Raw genomic sequence first — 15,736 nt, 5'->3', positions numbered from 1 at the left:
GTCGCTAGCAGTAATCACTTGGTTCTCCTGGCAGAGATGGCCCACCCTCCCCCCACACAATGACTCAGGGGGAGGGAGTCCCCCATCAAAAGTTAGTAGTGATGGGGTACTCAACCAATTTTCTTTCCTCCAACCCATGGTTGCAGAAAAGAAAATCGCTGCATCTATGGCCGGCTTTAGGCTTCCATACTTTCTTGTTGTTGTGTTGTAGAGAGAAAGCCCAGTAATCCTACAGAAGTAGATGCAAAGTCTGAGTGAAATTTAGTTTGCTAAAGCACTGGATACTGTAAACAATTGTATTTTTTAATCCTTTGTTGCCTCTCTGTGTTGCTGATGTCCTGTTACCTCTTTGCAGACACTTCATGACTACATGAACTCCAGTGACAGCTCCACAGCATTTCTCAGAATGGGTTTTCTGATGTAATAACGGTGGACCATGCCTGTGTGATGTTTGTCAAAAAGGCCACTTGTAGTCTCCATATAACTCCAATGAACTACAGTATAAAGAAGTTGTAAGTTTTTTGGCAAATTGCCATTTTTTCTTATCATATAAAAAATAATATCATGTTATTAGAATTATAACACTGAGCAAAACATACGCTATTTCACCAAAGGCAGAACACTCTGGTCAGTGACTGACTAATCTGAACAGAGGATTATGTTACCAGAGGTAGTCTATGTCAACAAAGCCAGCCTGTGTCACTAGACCCAAACTATGTAGCCAGGCTGAAACATAAAAGCCAGCCCATGTCACTAATAAATAACAATGTGCCTAGTGTCAAAGATCACAGCTAGCCCATGTCATCTGATCATGTCAGCAGGCTCACTCTGTTTCACCAAAAGCATTTCACCATGAAAACATCGGATTAGATCATATTCACATACACCCTTTCCCAGCACACTCTTCTGCAATGTCATGGCACCTCAGCATTTTTTTTAGCAAAAATATGTCTCTTTAAGTTACAGGAGAATCAAAGCGATGGACCTGAAGAAGGCAGAACAAACATTGATCACTAATGCAGACTGACCATGGAGATAAGGATGGCTGCAATTGTGAAATGCATGGCTGATGAGGCAGTGTGGGATGTGGGACACCATTAATCATTGAGGGGGAGAGAGAGTAGCTAACATTAAAAGGAGTGGGCATGCTGGTGCTTGTCGTTCTAGACAGACAGGAGACATTGTATTTCTATAGAGAAAGTAATGACACCAGTGGGGCTTGATGGGGCTTGATGGGGCCTGCCATTGTACAGAGACAGGATAACAGGATCGATGCTAAGGGTTCATACGGTGACCTTCTATAAAGAACATAAAGAGACAAAAAGACTTTTATTCTGTTATAAAAATCATTAAATAAAACATTTAAAAAAAAAACACCAGTCCTATACAGTGGAGTCTGAGGTCAGAATTGTTTGCAAGTGCATGCAGTGAATTATTATCACTGCAGTATTGTGATAGGGCTACTACACATTCTGGTTTGTAAGTGAGATTTTCAGTCGTAGTGATAGTCCAGGAGGATTATGTGGGAGGGGCTGGCCAGTTTCCAACATTACCCAGTGGTAAACTGGCATCCTATAGTGGCCGGAGATGTGGCACACACTACGCACTGGGGTCATCCAAAATTTTCAGTAATTTTTACAATACTGTTTGGTTTCCTTAAATCAGTGTTTCCCAACATTTTTTCAGTCAAGGCACCCTTTAAAATTATGGGCAGTCCCCAGCAGGGGCAGACTGACTACTCATGGGGCCCCCGGGCAATAGGGGATCATGGGGCCCCTGTGTCCTTGCCCAAACTCAAAAAAGCCTATGAAAAAGGTATCAGGGGCATCTCATTCGGCCCCCTACTGACCCCGGGCCCTCGGGCAGTGCCCGAGTTTCCAAATGGTCAGTCCGCCCCTGGTCCCGAGGCACCCTTTAAATTTATGGACAGTCTTGAGGCACCCCATTCTAAAATGCCTCAAGACTGTCTATAATTTTAAAAGGGCACCCCATTCTAAATCATGAAAAACTATTCTAATAGCTTTATATAACGCAGCAAAATCCACACATGTAGGACACCCAACATTAGAGGGAATTTATTCTTCCACAGCAAATACACTTTTGCAAATTGGTACTGAGTAGTATTCCAGTGTTTCTCTTCTCCCTCAGATTTCTCCATCACTGAGCTAATGAGACCCCAGCACTGATGGAGAGGGGCAGGGGAGGGTCAAACAAGGATACTGTGCAGGCAGCTGACATCCTCCTTATCAACTGATGATGTCATTGGTTGTCAGGACGCCGGCAGCTAGAAAGTTGTAATGGTGCACAATGAAAACCTATGGCTTTGTGTAACTAAAAGGCAGGCTTGTTCCTCTCGCTGGCTTCTATACAAGTTTTGGTAAATTTTTAGACATTTTGCCAAGGCACCCCTGAAGAAACCTCCAAGCACCCCAGGGTGCCTGGGCACCCTGGTTGAGAAAGACTGCCTTAGATTTTGGTAGATGACACACTTTGGGGCATCTCTGGCCCTGATTTTCAAAGTAAAGACTGATGTGTAGGAAGGAAATCACCGGACACTTATCCATGCTATAAGTCACATTCAGCAGTAGCCAACACTTTCAAGAGTTTAAAGGGTCCCCCTTCATTAGAACTACAACAAAAGCAATCACAAAGATACAATATTTATAGGATCTATTTTGTCAGATAAATGACCTGAATAAACAAAAAAATACACATAAATAATAGACAAGGAAAACTGATATGTTAACTACACTATTATATAAAACATATATAATACTTCCAACAGTGCTTTATAATACTGTAGTTTATGTATAATTTGTTTTTGATCATCTTTATGTCTATTTTGGTTTATATTGTTAATTTATCTATTTTAAAAACTAGATCCCATGTTAATTATATCTTTATAAATGCTTGATCTCCCAAAATGAATTAGCTTAATCTCCTAAAACGCATTGGTGTTATTGAAACTGACCTTTAAAATTTTCTGGACTGTACAAAAAAAAGGCCTGCTGATTTCCTCCTTACACTTTGGTTTGTACCCAAGATATATGTGACAACTTATGACCATCATCATTTAGAAAACTTCCTACAATTTTTTGGACCACCACCGAGATAACAAACAAAGCAGATAATCCAGCACACCACACTTCTTCTGGAACTCTGTCTCAAACACATGGACGTTCACTGAAAGCTCCTCAAGTGTAAAATCCCCAGTGCTTTCCCATGTCCAGGGAGCTTTAGATGCTGTGTACAGCAAGTCAATGGCTATACGTACCCTTACTTGTGTAAATACTGATCACTTTTGCATTCGCCCTTACCCACACGTACACGTGTATATTCCCAAAGGACCGGGGATTTTATGCTTGAGAAGTTTTCAGCTAATGAACATCTGTGTACAAAAGGCCTTAAATTAAAGAGTCAGCCTCAGGCAAAGCAAGAAAATCTAAATAGATAAGAGGGAGATATAAAGTTTTCATAAGTAAATTTGCACACGTATAAATTAAGAGTGACTTTACGTAATTTCTTAGGAGGCATAGGAAGGGGGAGGGTGAAAGGGAAGGTACAAGAAAGAGGCAGAAGGGGAGATGAGAAAGAAAAAAATGGGAGTTGGTTGGAGTAGTAAGTTGGTGTCTGCCACCATGTTGTTGCATAGGCAACTGAGGGTTCAAAAAGCACCTGGTTTTCTCAGAGAAGGAGAATGGGACCACACTTTGCAAAAGCGTGATTCCTGTCTATTCAGTGAGACAGTAAGCTCCTCCATACGCATTATGTCATTTACTGTTCTGATTCAGTACATACAATAGGGAGGAAGGAGGTTTTTCAGTGTGTTGGAATTCAGGCCCTGGCCATGTTAAGGGGGTGTCTTACCAAGGAATAGCAGTACTTACATTTAGAGAGAGGGCTGAGGTGAAGCAAGCAGGCTGTGGGATCCTAGTCAAGAGAGAGGTCAGTGAGATACTTAATCTTTTCTGGACTTTTTCAAGTGAAGTTTGCAAGCTTTTGGTAAAAAAAACAACCACAGGGAACATGTAGCATTCAAAAAAAGGTAAGCTAATTCTGTAGCAACCACCAGCTGAAAACATCATAAACCACTGTATACACGCAACAGCCACTTTATTAATTACACCTTGCTAGTACTGGGTTGGGCACCCTTTTGCCTTCAGAACTTCCTTAATTCTTCATGGCATAGATTCAAAACGGTATTGAAAACATTCCTCAGAGATTTTGGTCCATATTGACATGAGTTATTGTTGCCTTTCTATCATTTCGAACAGTCTGCCCATTTTCATAACACAACTGCCGCTCACTGGATATTTTCTCTTTTCGGGCCATTCCCTGTGCGTGAAAATCCCAGTAGATCAGCAGTTTTTGAAATACTCAGACCAGCCTGAGTGGCACCAACAACCATGCCATGTTAAAAGTCACTTAAATCCCCTTTCTTCCTCATTCCAATGCTTGGTTTGAACTTCAGCAAGTTGTCTTCACCACATATAGATACCTAAATGCATTTAGTTGCTGCCATGTAATTAGCTTATTTGCAATTTGTGTTACCAAGCAATTGAACAGGTGTACCTAATAAAGTGGCTGGAGAGTGTATATCGCCATCACACCGCGGCTGAGCTACTGTCCCAACATTTATTCAGGTGATCACATCACATTGGTAACATGCCTATTTTGAGGGTTCAGGGTTGAATCGACTCATGCTCACTCCCAGTGGTGGGAGGTCCTCAATGATGCAGTAAGCACTGATGGGCGGAGAAATGAAATACTGTAGTGGAGAATTCCAGAGAGAAGGTGAGTATTGCAGCCAGGGGCGGACTGACAACTCAATACGGGATCATGGGGCCCCTGTGTCCTTGCCCAAACTCAAAAAAGCCTATGAAAATGGTACCAGGGGCATCTCGTGGGGCCCCCTACTGACCCCGGGCCCTCGGGCGGTGCCGGAGTTTCCAAATGGTCAGTCCGCCCCTGATTGCAGCCAAACCTGAATTTTTTTTTTGTATACTGCTGGGGAATCATTTTTTTCTAATTTTTATAGTTGGGCTTTAACCAGTTTGAAAATTTGTGCCTGAATGTCTTCAAAGCTTAGGTCAACTGAAACATTTATGTATAAAAAAAAGGGTGTTTTAAAAGTGAGCGATCCATTGTCAACATGACTGTACAAGAAACTGTCTATAATTGTACTGTTTCTAATCTGAGCACTATACCATCATTTTTAAACCTTAGCTCTTAATTCAATGCTAATTTCTAATTATCTGATGCTAATTTCCAACAACAGTACATGCCTCACAGCCTTCCATTACAAGATACTGATGAATATGTATATAATATAGACTCTAATAAACCTTTAAGGCATGAGAAAACGAAGCCTACCTTTGATTCATAGTCTGCTATATGCAGATTTAATGAATGCTTTACATTAATGCAAGATATACAGTACCTTGTTGTTATTTTACTGTATCTAAAAGAAGAGAGTTATAAAGACAAATTCGAGAGATATAAGAACATAATTGGCTCTACCACAAATATTTTTTTTTATAAATTATTTATACTGAAAGCAGGGTTATGGTAAATGAAAAGCGAACATGTTCATTTGACATATACAAAATAGTGTATTCACAATTGTACGTATAATAAGAATTATAAAGCAGTAACAGTATTTGGTAGTAAAAAAGGATGATTTTGCTGACAAAGGTGAGGCTGATTTTATAATATAGCGAGGAGTATGGGTAAAGGGTAAAAGGCTTGAGGGAGGAGTAATTACGAAGTAGGGGATTGCCCCAAAATCAGCCTCTTGGGCTAAGGTGAGGGTAATATTGTTATAAAGGCTCAGTGGGTAAAAGAGGTCCAAGGAAGAAAAGGGAAAAAAAGAAAAGGAAGAAAAGAGTGATGAAAATGTGGTCAGATGATCTTTGTGCCTACATAAGGCATTTATAGTCATCAATGGTTTTGTATTCAGTCCAATAAAACAGCCTTTCTAACCAGGGCCAGATCTAGGGGGGTGCTGGGGTGGGCTATGCCCTCCCCCCAGATTTTGGTCCTGCCCCCTAGGACCAGTGTTTCTCAAACTTTTTAACACAGAGGAAACCTTAAAATAACTTTCCGGCCCCAGGGAACCCCTGCTTACACTTATTTTGTCCACAGCTCATGGTAATTTAGTGTGCTGGTCATTAGGAATAATGTTCCTTACACTTATAGTTATTGGGAAGAATCCCCCTGAACCTGGCTATAGATGTATCCATTTTTCAGATCATTGAAAGAAAAACAACTGACCCGATGCCCCCATCCACACATTTGAGGTGGATATGGGAATCCTCCCACTGTGTCATTATATTTTGATAGCGGGGAGACTTCCCTGCCATCAGAATACACAGATCAGCATTGCAGGCTATGGACTGCAATGCTGATCAAGAGGCAATTTTCCAGCAGAGCAGTTGTACAGAAGTTGGTAGATCAACTTCTGTACAACCACAGTTCCCATACATGGATTGAAATTCGACCAGTCTCTGCTGAACCAGCCGCATTTCGATTAATCTATTTGTAGCTTTACAAATAAAAAAGATAATTGTTCTATGTGGTTTCTTATCTGAGAAACAGAGACTGCTTATTGCTCAAGGAATCCCTAGCAACCTCTGGAGAAATATTAGGCTTCCAAAGAACTCTGGTTGAGAAAGGCTGCAGCAAAATCAGATATTTCCAAATTTTATGTTACTATCTTTGAAGTAGTTGGTTGGGTCCACCATAAGTATAATATTTTTTTCTGTCAAACCAGTGCTTCAGAAGGCTTATTACAAACCTTTAGCAAAAAATAATATTGGAAAAAAGTAATTTTCCATGCTTCACATCAGGTAGTACATGGTGTTCTTTGTATAAAAATACTCACATTACCGTCTTGAAAGAATTCAACCTTTGCATGATGATAATGTTTGGCCATGTAATGGTGAGTGGGAGTGATAGATTTTGCTGCTTATTATCTGTTGATCATCCTAATGACCCAAACCTGTTTAAAATGTTGTTTATTTTAATGTGTCAAAATAAATGTTCTAATTTGGGAACTCACTCCTTTAATTTGCTAATAGCTGCAATGTGACTTTTGTGTTTGCTTTTCTTGGGAAATAGTTATTGTAGCTTACACAGGCAGCATTTTGAACTGATCACCTTATTATCTACACACAGTCTGGGAGTCTGTGGAGCCAGAGCCTTCAGCAATACAGAAAAAAAGCATAATTGTATACAAATGTACTCTAGCAAACAGTATGCATAAGCTGTTTAGTGGAAATAATTGGCTTCCACGCATTTCTCCCATATGCCTTTTTATTCTTTTATTGATAATTATTATGAGACTGTGAGGCAGAATCAGTGTCATGGATGTATTGCACTGATTATGGGTTGAAAATAAAAATGCATATTTTTCATGTACATTGTTATATCTGTTTGAAATAACTTGCTTGTTTTATACTAAAGGTAAAATTTCAATTTTTCAAACTTTCATGTGTACAGTTTATGTTCATTTGGGCTTTTTTCAGATATTTATATTTAATGGGTCCGTGTAGCCATGAATCTGAACAATGCTGATTTTTGTGTATGCTAGGTGGAATATTGTTTGCTGAATATTTCTCATCACATCGTTATTAAAACACAGGGAGCACATAGTGAGGAATGCAGCTCCATGGGGTGTTCATTTGAAGATTTGTTAATGGTTGAGGAAAATGGCAAGATTGATAGGGGAAGATTTGAACATTATGGCCTTGAAAATACAGAAAGCTCTTGTTCTGCAATATGTATTCATATCTGCTATCAAAGATTAAAATGCATACCACAAAACAAGGACTTTCTGACAGTTTGCATATTTCTATAAGCAGCTCCACTGAAGAGCACTTAACTTGCATTTGTACATGCAAACCAAAGTAGCTTTATGGTAGCCTTATACTGGATGAGTATTTGACCAACATAAAGAGTAATTCCAGGCAACAAGCGCAAGAAATCAGTAAATTTACCGCTGCTATCCAACAAACAATGTAGCAGGTAAAAGTTGCTCAATTTACCTTAAAGCTAAGTTTAGGTTTAGGACAGTGCACGGAGATGGGCCCAGAAGATCGCAGCTATCACTGTAATAGTGCTGACTAGTACAGTGATCGTCAGCTTCCTCAGTGGCCAACCATGTATGAGATATGCATACTTACATAGGTCAAAGTTGGACCAATGTAAGTGTTCTGCCACACCAATCTAAGAATTGCAAGTGTTATTTCTATAACTGATCAAGTTGTGTCAAAATAGCTGTAACTTACAGTCTAAGTAGAATTAGCAGACAGTGGCTCGATCCAAATGACATCTTGCGGATCGTACAAAGCATTAATCCAAAACCTCACAGTGAACATCACATAGGTCAAAAATTGTAGTATGACTAGCTCAGAATAGAAACAAAAGACACACTGAAAGGAGGGTGGGGCTAGCTACACAGAGTATATCCTAGCTACAAAGAGAGGAAGGGAAAAAATTAGGTAGTGATGGGATAAACATCCCCCTGTTCAGTTCACATTTGAACATTCAAACCTAATGAAAGTTCGAACTTCATGCAAGTCTGTGGGACTCGAACTTTTACATTTGCCCATTTTGAAGGCTTATATACAAGTTATTGGCCATAAAAAGGTATGGGGACTAGGGTACTGCCCTGGGGGACATGAATCAGTGAAAATGTTTTTTCAAAAAGTACAGTTTTTAAATGGGCAGCCATTTTTCATTGCTTAAAGTTAAAAAAAAATGAAAAATTCCTTCAAATATCATGCCTGGGGGCTCCCCTTAAACTACCTGCAAAGTTGCACATCTGTACAATGTATTGAACCTAATTATTTAAAAAAATTACTTTTAAAAAAAAAAGACCCTGTAGGTCTGGTAGGAGGTTAGGAGGGACCCCACAGTAAAAAATTCAAAAAAGAAAGTGCGGTGGGTTTGCCCTGCTAAAAAAGAAACAAAGAAAAAAAATTTACATAAAAAAGGTATTACAAGGGTAACAGGAAGATAACAAAGCAACAGCAAACAAGAGGGTTGAAGAGGGTTGAGAAATGAAAATACTTATCAGGTCCAATCAATGAGCAAGATGGTGCAGTGGCTCTCATAAAATTTGACAGATCTTCCTTCTTTTGACAGTACACAAGAGCTGCAACTGCAAGGTCAGTCCCTCTTTTCTTGCCCATGAGCGGGGTACTGACAGAAATGACTTGACTAGCTAAGTAGTAGTGGACCATGGGATGTCACTGTGTTTACGAATCATGCCACAGATCCAGTTTTCTATAGGTATTAATATCTCTGTATACCTACAGGTTACACTCTACTTACTTCTATATTATTATCCAGCATGCAATTACCTTTTGAATGAATATAAATATGATAGGTTTCGGATGTCTACTTTACCTAGAAGGGCTAATGTGTCCTGTTGGCTCCCTCCTATCTTCTAATATAGGGGTTTTTGGACTTAAAATGTTGCTAATTAATGGCTATAAGTAAATATGTCCTTATTCCAGCTGTACTATTATTAATTCAGAAGTTATGAAATACACTGTGGTGTTGAGTTCTTTGCTAATAACCAGTCAGACAGGAATGTGTATTCAGCCTGTCCATCAGCTGGGCTATTTACGACTGTGAAGGGGGTTGGGACCAAGATGGATATACAGTGGGGCAAAAAAGTATTTAGTCAGCCACCAATTGTGCAAGTTCTCCCACTTAAAAAGATGAGAGAGGCCTGTAATTGGCATCATAGGTAAACCTCAACTATGAGAGACAAAATGAGGAAAAAAATCCAGACAATCACATTGGCTGATTTGGAAATAATTTATTTGCAAATTATGGTGGAAAATAAGTATTTGGTCACCTACAAACAAGCAAGATTTCTGGCTCTCACAGACCTGTACCTTCTTCTTTAAGAGGCTCCTCTCTCCTGCACTCATTACCTGTATCAATGGCACCTGTTTGAACTTGTTATCAGTATAAAAGACACCTGTCCACAACCTCAAACAGTCACACTCCAAACTCAACTATGGTGAAGACCAAAGAGCTGTCGAAGGACACCAGAAACAAAATTGTAGACCTGCACCAGGCTGGGAAGACTGAATCTGCAATAGGCAAGCAGCTTGGTGTGAACAAATCAACTGTGGGAGCAATAATTAGAAAATGGAAGACATACAAGACCACTGATAATCTCCCTCGATCTGGGGCTCCACGCAAGATCTCACCCCGTGGGGTCAAAATGATCACAAGATCGGTGAGCAAAAATCCCAGGACCACACGGGGGGACCTAGTGAATGACCTGCAGAGAGCTGGGACCAACATAACAAAGGCTACCATCAGTAACACACTACGCCGCCAGGGACTCAGATCCTGCAGTGCCAGACGTGTCCCCCTGCTTAAGCCAGTACATGTCCGGACCCGTCTGAAGTTTGCTAAAGAGCATTTGGATGATCCAGAAGAGGATTGGGAGAATGTCATATGGTCAGATGAAACCAAAATAGAACTGTTTGATAGAAACACAACTCGTCGTGTTTGGAGGAGAGAGAATGCTGAGTTGCATCCAAAGAACACCATACCTACTGTGAAGCATGGGGGTGGCAACATCATGCTTTGGGGATGTTTCTCTGCAAAGGGACCAGTACAACTGATCCATGTACAGGACAGAATGAATGGGGCCATGTATCGTGAGATTTTGAGTGCAAACCTCCTTCCATCAGCAAGGGCATTGAAGATGAAATGTGGCTAGGTCTTCCAACATGACAATGATCCCAAACATACCACCCGGGCAACGAAGAAGTGGCTTCGTAAGAAGCATTTCAAGGTCCTGGAGTGGCCTAGCCAGTCTCCAAATCTCAACTCCATAGAAAACCTTTGGAGGGAGTTGAAAGTCCGTGTTGCCCAGCGACAGCCCCAAAACATCACTGCTCTAGAGGAGATCTGCATGGAGGAATTGGCCAACATACCAGCAACAGTGTGTGCCAACCTTGTGAAGACTTACAGGAAACATTTGACCTCTGTCATTGGCAACAAAGGATATATAGCAAAGTATTGAGATGAACTTTTGATATTGACCAAATACTTATTTTCCACCATAATTTGCAAATAAATTCTTTCCAAATCAGCCAATGTGATTGTCTGTATTTTTTTTTCTCCTTTTGTCTCTCATAGTTGAGGTCTACCTATGATGCCAATTACAGGCCTCTCTCATCTTTTTAAGTGGGAGAACTTGCACAATTGGTGGCTGACTAAATACTTTTTTGCCCCACTGTATGTTAAGATTCTAATTACTCAAGCTGAATTGTGTATTGGTTAATAGTTTTTAGAGGGCCTGGTGTGTCCTCCTCTCAATGGACTGAGAAGAATGTCTTGTTCCAAATTCCTTACTGGAGCATCCCATTAGTTAGTTACAGCTTGCAAATGGTTGTTTATTTATCTGTTACGTAATGGAACAGCAAAATGTTTATGGCTAAGCCTGAGTTCTTTTGAAGTGTCCAGACCTACAGCCCATTAAGAGACTGGAGATGCACTTTTGGAATTATAGCTATGTTCTGGAATGGGAAGGGGGGGGGGTCAGAGCTACTCATTCGCTTGTTTAAGACCTGTCATGGCTGACTTTTTATGGGTACTGAACATTATGGTTGCCTGTTTGAGCTGCTCAGTCTGCATTATCATCACAGTAGTGTACGAAGTATGTTATATGAAGTATGCAAGGGCAAACATTTTATTACAATAAGCAACAAGCACGGCACAATGTTAGAGTATACTACAATTCCACCTCTGAAGACAGCAAAATATTACTAATATATAGAATAAGATGAAGTGTATAAAATAGCAGCAAGATAAAATAGAAGGAGTTCTATTTAAAAAAAATGAAAGCAATTCTATAAAAAATAGTAAAAACAGTCCATAATCAGATCATAGATATCCAATGAAAATCCAAACGATTCCGCAGTTAGTAGGCTGCTCCGCCAAAGAGATAGGAATCACTCACTTGTGCTTCTTCTTTATTATAATAAACACATTCTTCTTCATTTGTATTTGTCATTGAGTGTCAAAGCATAGTCAATGCCTGGGAAAGCACAAGAAAACAAAAGACATATCATTTTATAGACCTTTGCTAGAATTGCTTTTACTATGTTGCATTGTGGTTTTCCAAGTGCATCCAAATCCACCTTCATGTGGACAACACTTCTGGATAAATACAGTATTTCCAATGGTGTCAAATGTTAGTGTTGTCTTTTGTATGTTTTCGTTTGGTCTGTATTCCTGACCACATGAATAAAAAAGTAATTTCCTTTCCATTAACAGATAATTTAATTTGAAATAGGGTATAGCCACCACATACTGATATGCTGTTTGTGGAATGCACTGACATGTCATTAGGGATGAACACATTTTATACATATTGTCACAAAAATGAAATATTTCTGCCTTTTCCATACATAAATATGTGAGGAAATAATGTATCTGAATTTATATAAATGGTTATGAGCACACACATACTGAAACCCCACTACAGCCAAAAAATTTTTCTTTATCTTACATTAAGGGTAGAGATGAGCGAATCGAACCAGGCGAAGTGGAATTCGTTTCGAATTTCAGGAAAAATTTGATTCGCGTCGAATCCGAATATTTGCATAATTCGGGTGCGCGAATCGGATTTTTCCTGATCAGCCGGCAAAAGTGTCCCTGCAGAGAGCTCCACTATTTCTGACAGTTCTCTGACAGTTCCTTCACATGTACAGCGGTTGAAACATTGTATCTATTTGTTTCCATTTAGGATACAGATGTTTTTATTCGGAAATAAATAGATACAATGTTTCAACCGCTGTCAACCGCTGGAACTGTCAGAGAACTGTCAGAAATAGCGGAGCTCTCTGCAGATACACTTTTTGCTGTACTGGAATACTTCTTCTTTTCATTCTTCTTTTCATTCTTCTCATTCTTCTTTTCATTCTTCTTTTCATTCTTCTTCTCATTCTTCTTTTCATTCTTCTTCTTCTTTTCATTCTTCTCATTCTTCTTTTCTTCTTCATGAAAAGAAGAATGAGAAGAAGAATGAAAAGAAGAATGAAAAGAAGAATGAGAAGAATGAAAAGAAGAATGAAAAGAAGAAGAAGAATGAAAAGAAGAATGAGAAGAAGAATGAAAAGAAGAATGAGAAGAAGAATGAGAAGAATGAAAAGAAGAATGAAAAGAAGAAGAATAATGAAAAGAAGAAGAAGAATGAAAAGAAGAATGAAAAGAAGAAGAAGAAGAATCTTTTCATTCTTCTCATTCTTCTTTTCATTCTTCTTCTTCTTCTTTTCATTCTTCTTCTTCTTTTCATTCTTCTTTTCATTCTTCTTCTTCTTCTTTTCATTCTTCTTCTTCTTTTCATTCTTCTTTTCATTCTTCTTCTTCTTATTCTTCTTTTCATTCTTCTTTTCATTCTTCTTCTTCTTTTCATTCTTCTTCTTCTTCTTCTTTTCATTCTTCTTTTCATTCTTCTTCTTCTTTTCATTCTTCTTCTTCTTCTTTTCATTCTTCTTTTCATTCTTCTCATTCTTCTTTTCATTCTTCTCATTCTTCTTTTCATTCTTCTTTTCATTCTTCTTCTCATTCTTCTTTTCATTCTTCTTCTTCTTCTTTTCATTCTTCTTTTCATTCTTCTCATTCTTCTTTTCTTCTTCATGAAAAGAAGAATGAGAAATAGAATGAAAAGAAGAATGAAAAGAAGAAGAAGAATGAGAAGAAGAATGAAAAGAAGAATGAAAAGAAGAATGAGAAGAATGAAAAGAAGAATGAAAAGAAGAAGAAGAAGAATGAAAAGAAGAATGAAAAGAAGAAGAAGAAGAATGAAAAGAAGAATGAAAAGAAGAAGAAGAAGAATGAATGAAAAGAAGAAGAAGAATGAAAAGAAGAAGTATTCCAGTACAGCAAAAAGTGTATCTGCAGAGAGCTCCGCTATTTCTGACAGTTCTCTGACAGTTCCTTCACATTTACAGCGGTTGAAACATTGTATCTATTTATTTCCGAATAAAAACATCTGTATCCTAAATGGAAACAAATAGATACAATGTTTCAACCGCTGTAAATGAACTGTCAGAGAACTGTCAGAAATAGCGGAGCTCTCTGCAGTGACACTTTTGCCGGCTGATCGGGAAAAATTCGATTCGTGCACCCGAAGTTTGCTAAAATTCGGATTCGATGCGAATCGAATTTTTCCTGAAATTCGAAACGAATTCCACTTCGCCAGGTTCGATTCGCTCATCTCTAGTTATTTTCTCTCCAAAAACGAAAGGCTTTTTTATACCAAATCAAAGCCTTCATTAAGACACCAGCTACTGTGACTATATCCATTCAAACTTGTTTATTTGATTTCACTCGTAGAATTTTTTTTGCACTTTTATACAATTTTTACCCTTTTGTCATATTGGGTGTTTTTTCTTCCTTCCCTTCTTATAGTGTACTAATTGACTTTATTGCATGAGATAATGGTTCTCATTCACAGCAGCCCACCATTCATTTTTTAGTATATTTAGACAATGATCTGTGTTTCTCAATCCTTCCCCCTATGTTGAAAAGAAGAAGAAGAATGAAAAGAAGAATGAGAAGAAGAATGAAAAGAAGAATGAGAAGAAGAATGAGAAGAATGAGAAGAATGAAAAGAAGAAGAAGAAGAATGAAAAGAAGAAGAAGAATGAATGAAAAGAAGAATGAAAAGAAGAAGAATGAAAAGAAGAATGAGAAGAAGAATGAAAAGAAGAATGAGAAGAATGAAAAGAAGAATGAAAAGAAGAAGAAGAATGAAAAGAAGAAGAAGAATGAAAAGAAGAATGAGAAGAAGAATGAGAAGAATGAAAAGAAGAATGAGAAGAATGAAAAGAAGAATGAAAAGAAGAAGAAGAAGAATGAAAAGAAGAAGAAGAATGAAAAGAAGAATGAAAAGAAGAAGAAGAAGAATCTTTTCATTCTTCTCATTCTTCTTTTCATTCTTCTTCTTCTTCTTCTTCTTTTCATTCTTCTTCTTCTTTTCATTCTTCTTTTCATCCTACTTCTTCTTCTTCATCCTCATCCTCATCCTCTTCTTCTTCTTCTGAGGATGAGGATGAGGATGAAGAAGAAGAAGAAGTAGAAGTAGGATGAAAATAAGAAGAATTCCAAGCCGGCAAAAAGTGTATCTGCAGAGCTCCTCTATTCTGCAGATACACTTAGAGGAGCTCTGCAGATACACTTTTTGCCGGTTTGGAATTCTTCTTATTTTCATCCTACTTCTTCTTCTTCTTCTTCATCCTCATCCTCATCCTCGGAAGAAGAAGAAGAGGATGAGGATGAGGATGAAGAAGAAGAAGAAGAAGTAGGATGAAAATAAGAAGAATTCCAAGCCGGCAAAAAGTGTATCTGCAGAGCTCCTCTAAGTGTATCTGCAGAATAGAGGAGCTCTGCAGATACACTTTTTGCCGGCTTGGAATTCTTCTTATTTTCATCCTACTTCTTCTTCTTCTTCTTCTTCTTCTTCATCCTCATCCTCATCTTCTTCTTCTGAGGATGAGGATGAGGATGAAGAAGAAGAAGAAGAAGAAGTAGGATGAAAATAAGAAGAATTCCAAGCCGGCAAAAAGTGTATCTGCAGAGCTCCGCTAAGTGTATCTGCAGAGCTCAGCGGTTGAAACATTGTTTCTATTTGTTTCCATTTATGGAAACAAATAGATACAATGTTTCAACCGCTGTATGGAGTGAATGTCAGAGA

The sequence above is a fragment of the Staurois parvus genome, unplaced genomic scaffold, assembly GCF_062004578.1.
Source record: "Staurois parvus isolate SC_StPar_1 unplaced genomic scaffold, SC_StPar_1.0 ptg000081l, whole genome shotgun sequence".
In the NCBI taxonomy this organism is placed as follows: Eukaryota; Metazoa; Chordata; class Amphibia; order Anura; family Ranidae; genus Staurois; species Staurois parvus.
Note: the sequence above shows the minus strand (reverse complement) of the source record.